The sequence below is a fragment of the Thalassophryne amazonica genome, chromosome 1 (genome assembly GCF_902500255.1).
Source record: "Thalassophryne amazonica chromosome 1, fThaAma1.1, whole genome shotgun sequence".
Classification (NCBI taxonomy): Eukaryota; Metazoa; Chordata; class Actinopteri; order Batrachoidiformes; family Batrachoididae; genus Thalassophryne; species Thalassophryne amazonica.
In genome coordinates, this window is record NC_047103.1 from 11528218 (window position 1) to 11534217 (window position 6000).

Here is a 6000-nt window from a genome sequence, read left to right on the forward strand (position 1 = left end):
TTAAGCTGCGAGTTTGTGAGTTATACCATGGAGTCAGGCACTTCTGATTTAAGGCTCTCTTTTTCAGAGGAGCTACAGCATCCAAAGTTGTCCTCAATGAGGATGTAAAACTATTGACGAGATAATTTAGGTAGCTACTCTGCCCTGTGTTGGTATATGGCATTGGAGAACATAAAGAAGGAATCATATCCTTAAACCTAGTTACAGCGCTTTCTGAAAGACTTCTACTGTAATGAAACTTATTCCCCACTGCTGGGTAGTCCATCAGAGTAAATGTAAATGTTATTAAGAAATGATCAGACAGAAGGGGGTTTTCAGGTCTTCAATTTCCATACCATAAGTCAGAACAAGATCTAAGATATGATTAAAGTGGAGGGTGGACTCATTTACATTTTGAGCAAAGCCAATTGAGTCTAATAATAGATTAAATGCGGTGTTGAGACTGTCATTCTCAGCATCTGTGTGGATGTTAAAATCGCCCACTATAATTATCTTATCTGAGCTAAGCACTAAGTCAAACAAAAGGTCTGAAAATTCAAAGAGAAACTCACAGTAACGACCAGGTGGACGATAGATAATAACAAATAAAACTGTTTTTTGGGACTTCCAATTTGGATGGACAAGACTAAGAGTCAAGCTTTCAAATGAATTAAAGCTCTGTCTGGGTTTTTGATTAATTAATAAGCTGGAATGGAAGATTGCTGCTAATCCTCCGCCCCGGCCCGTGCTACGAGCATTCTGGCAGTTAGTGTGACTTGGGGGTGTTGACTCATTTAAACTAACATATTCATCCTGCTGTAACCAGGTTTCCGTAAGGCAGAATAAATCAATATGTTGATCAATTATTATATCATTTACTAACAGGGACTTAGAAGAGAGAGATCTAATGTTTAATAGACCACATTTAAGTGTTTTAGTCTGTGGTGCAGTTGAAGGTGCTATATTATTTTTTCTTTTTTTTTCAGACACCACAACAAGCTCAACTTTAAATAACTTATTTTTTCGAGTGTTTTTTCCATCATTTTTTGCCGTTTTTTTCCCCTTTTTTATATATAAACTGTTTAGTGTTTCTTTATATTTTAAAGAAATATTTTTATTTGTCCCAATCAGGAACATTTGCTGTGCAGACAACCAAACTTCCATTGATGAGCTGAACACCACGAAGTCCAGTCGAAAGAACACATCTGTGCTCTTCAAAATAGGACAAAAGTGTTTTCAGCAACACCACCAGAGTTTAAAGCTGCAGAAGAGACCTTCATCTGGTCCAGAGAATCCAGCATAACATCACCTGCTTCTAAATAAAAGGCTCTTTGAACAGCAACTATTTTATTATTTTTTAAAAAGCTGTTTCATTTTATGTTTTAACAATAAATGAACGGATCATTAAAAATGTCCACGAATCAAAGTCAACAGACATTTGCACAGGTAGAAGCTCTCCACTTATTGAGCTCAAATTCATATTTTAGAAATGACTCTGTCCTGATAACATTAAAGGCAATTACATATTTTGACGAAATTACAAGTTTAAATGACCATATATATATATAAAAAAAAAAAATCATCAGGTTTATGTTGAAATACAAACAGGTTTATGTCACAGAAATCCTACTTTACAATCACACTGCAGTCATTGTTAAGTTATTTCCTGTTGCATTTATAATAAACATTTGTATTTATTTAGTGTTTGTTTTTCTGGTTGAAATTAGATATAAATAATCCACCAGACTTTAAAAAATGTACAAGTTTCCATGTTATTTTGTTTGTCTAAAAATAAATGTCCAAGGTTCCTTATGTTAAACAAGAAATTATCTAATCTGAAATAACAGGTGGTTTTAATTTACAGATGAAAGGTTTCTAAAGAACCATTTATTTATTTATTTAGGTATTTTAATTACAAGTGTTCTAAACTTTTTTTTAACAGTAATCGTAAATTTTGAGGTAACAAACAACAACAACAACAAAAAAAAAACATTTCCAATTATTTTTCTTCAGAAAACTGCTCTATAAATGAACAGTCATGTCACACGTTAATGTTTTGTACAGATCAGTGGTTTCTGCAATCGATCCATTTTGTAGAGATCAGTGGTTTCTGCCACGAGACTTCCGTGTTTTGGCCCGACGCGTCGTTCCTATTGGACAAGGCGAAGGTACGTCACAGCTCAGAGTGTCAAAAGTTGGCGCACCGCATCTCGACAGAACACCGGCTCTGTGTGGTACGCAGGAGATCACTTGACTGAGGGTCTATACGTTCAAATAATAATTAAAAAAAATACTGTCATCACTCTTTACTCTTACTCAGTCAGTCTCTTACAACGGTGTAGCCTAAATACACGAGCTTTCCAGGAGCGCACCCAATTCATTACGCACGCTCAGAGGCACGTCCCCTCCGGTGCTCACTTTTGGGGGGGGGGGGGCGACCCCGCCCCCTGTAATAAAATCATCACCCCCTTAATAATTTTTCTCTGGCGCTGGGTCTGCCGGTTCCTTGCTCAGTTTTTGCCTACGTGTATTTTGACTCTGCCTCTTTTGTTGACCTTGTTGCAGCCTTGCCTCTGATAGCACATACACCGTGTTTTTTGACCTGTGCCTGTTATTGAACTATGTCTCAGCCTCTCTCCATTCTGATACCTTTGCTTCGCTGCTGGACTCCCCGTGTACTGACCACCTGCCTGTTTCTTTTATTAAACCTTTTGAACTCTATCAGTTGTGTGAGACTGTTTTGTCCACCTGGTTTGTGCCACGCCTGATAGATAGTGGTTTAGGGAAACGAGCCAATGTTGATTTTGGTATAAATCTTGAGCTATAAGCTACCGTGATTGTGAGTATAGCACTTTTCTGACCCAAAGCATTTAATGCTGAAAGGAAACCTTCCTGCTCTGCCGCTGTGGGTTCTGGGATATCTGGGGGCACTCTGAGTGGCTGTCGAGACAGGGTTGTGTTTCTCTCAATAGCTTTGTCAAGCTTTCTTTTCTTTGCTTTTGCTGAACTGAAGTCTATTTCTGAGACAGGAGAAGCGGTCACATCTTTAACCCCTCCAGGCAGCAACCAGTAGGCCTTCTCCTGTGTAACTGTTTTTGTTTCCTGGATCCTCACTGCCGCCTCAACATAGAATAGAAGAGCTGCTACATGTGTACATGTAGAGCCCAGTCCAGCCCAGTCCCATCATTTTTACACAATACCTAAGGTCTTGTTGGAGGTTGCCTGATGCTTTGCGAATGGAGAACCTGAAACATAAAAACCAAAATCTATGAACTGGAAACTGATTGTAAAATACATTTTGGGTCATTGAAATCAGGTCATTCCATGTCATAATTGTGATTTTGAATATGTCTCGCCAAACTTGCCATTCAGAGTGAACACTGCTAACAAAGTAAATAAATCCGATTTGAAGTTCATAAGGCCTAATAAAAAAAATCATGAGTTTGGGGTAGGGTTTTCGGAATGGAAAAATATCGGATACTGATGGCAATAAATTATCGCTGAACCGGTAATTTTTTTTTTTTTTTTTGCCTTACGATAACTTGAAAAACTTGACAAAAAATGGCACCGTTTCTCCCGAATGGGAGAAATTTTTATATATTATATATAATATTTACATTTTTTGCCCAATCCAGATGATTGTGTCATATTTTGCAGGTTAAAAAAATAACATTTTTACTCCCTAACTACCTACCATCATTGTTTGCAGCAAGTTGACCCAAAACACACAATTAACTTTGTTTGGCTTAATCTCTGGCAAAAAATACATACCAGGGATGAAATCATCTCAATGGACTTTTGTAAAGCAGTTTCAGTGCAAACAGTAATTTGACCTTTGGCACATTATTTAACCATTGTGGGCCAGATGTGAGGTGCAGGAGATAACAGCTCATTATTCAAAATAAGATTTTAATTTATAAAATTCTGTTTCTCATGAGTTACTGACGGAGTGAGGCACTGCCCCATGTGCTGCAGAAAGATGGAAACTGAAAGATGAATGGATTTGATTGTGTATTTTTTTTTTTTTCAAGTTTACCTTTCCAGTTACAATTGCCACATCATTCCGGTAAGCAACCCCAACATCACGGACCCAACCCGAGGTAAACTGGTTGTGAGCCTCCAATCCTTTGTATGCTTTCATTTCCTCCATGGTGTACAATGGCGAAAGAGAAAACACCAAAAAGTTCACAATATCGCAGTGTGACACTGTCGGCCAGTTCATTACATCACCACTAAATTCACTATCCGGAATAAGATAATGATCAACTGAAGCAATTGCTACACATCGATCACGATAAATAGCTTTATCTCGAGGGTTTAAAGCATCAAAATAACCGTATATTCTCTCTCCATCTTTCTATCATGTGCCAGCCTCCTTGTAATCCAGAATGGAGACGGCACCTGTCCTGCAGCAAATCGGTCACGTGACTGAAAACCCTCTATAAGTCTCCAAACATCATTTTATGGTCCAATAACTCTCATAAAGTGCTCAAAGCAGTTAGCTTAAGTCACAGTGAGTACATGACATGGCAAAATGTAAATCTGAAATGTAAAGAAAATAAATTATCCCGGACTGTAGAAAAGGATGTCTTACCACACTGAAGTTCTCTTTTTTCTGTGCTTTACCCAAGTCTACCACTGCACCAAAGACAAAAACAGAAATCCTGAACTCAGAGGAACAAGAAGAAACCACAAGCAAGGAGACCAACAAACAACAGCCTGGTGCTGGTCTGAAGACTGCATCCAGGACAAAAGCTGAAGCTTCAATGGATTATAAAATCATTCAATCAAATGTCTCAGGTAGGATCAAGTGGTTCAACGTGAAGGAGGGTTACGGGTTCATAAAGAGGACGGGCACAACAAAGAACATCTTTGTCCATCACTCAGCGGTCAGAAGGAACCATCTTGGACAAACGAATGCAAGATGGACAAATCTTGGGTTTATATTTTCAGTGGTGTTTGTCTTTTCAGTGGATTTTTGTCAACAAAGATTCTGAAAACCTGAAACAGAATTGACTGACGGAGAGAAAAAAAACATCTGCTGAAGTTTTTTGAACAAGAAAACGACATTTGTTATAACTGCTTATTTACATCTGTGGGTTTTTAATTTGAAAATTTAATCATTTCTTTTTGTCGTAGTTTTTGAAAAAGAACTATTTGGAATTTTTAAAATTAGATTTCATGTTGAACCTTTGAAGAAAATAAAATATATATTGTTCTGGACTGAATTAAACTTTTTTTACAGTCTCTCTGCCACACACACATAGACACACACACACAGACACACTGACTGAATGTGACAAGAGCATTTGTTGTAGCATCAAGCTATCAGCTCCTCCTGTTTTGACCATGAAAATAATTTTTTTATTATTATTATTTTTATTTATTTTTTTATCATGGTAAGTACAGAGTAGCTGTTTGATGTGAGCTGATCTTGTTGTTGAGCTCAAATTTCTGCTCTGGTTTCATGTGAAATCTGGATGCTGTTGAACTTTCCAGAATTACCACTTGGTGTCAGTGTTGCCTTGATGTTACAACCAGTTGTTTTTTCTGATGTGAAACTTTTACTGTAGTTCTGCCTAAATGTGTAAATGTGAAAATGATTCCGTTTTAAACAAAATAATAGTATTTTTAAAATAACTGTGTGTCTGCAAAAGAACATTTGAATAATAAGTCCTCAATTATGTTTCTGGTGCTGCACGTTATGGCCTTTTAAACATAAAAATTTTTATGACACATTTGAAAAAATATCATGCTTTTGTATATTAAAATTAATGAACTAAATGAACTAAAGCCCATTAAACTCAGCCAGAACACACACACACACACACACACGCTGCTCCCTTGTTTGCACTTGGGGTCGCCACAGCAAATCCAAGGTGGATCTGCATGTTAAATTGGCACAGGTTTTACGCCGGATGCTCTTCCTGACGCAACCCCACATTACATGATGAAATGTGGCAGGGGTGAGATTTGAACCGGGAACCTTCCGTGCTGAAACCAAGTGCCCGAACCACGTGG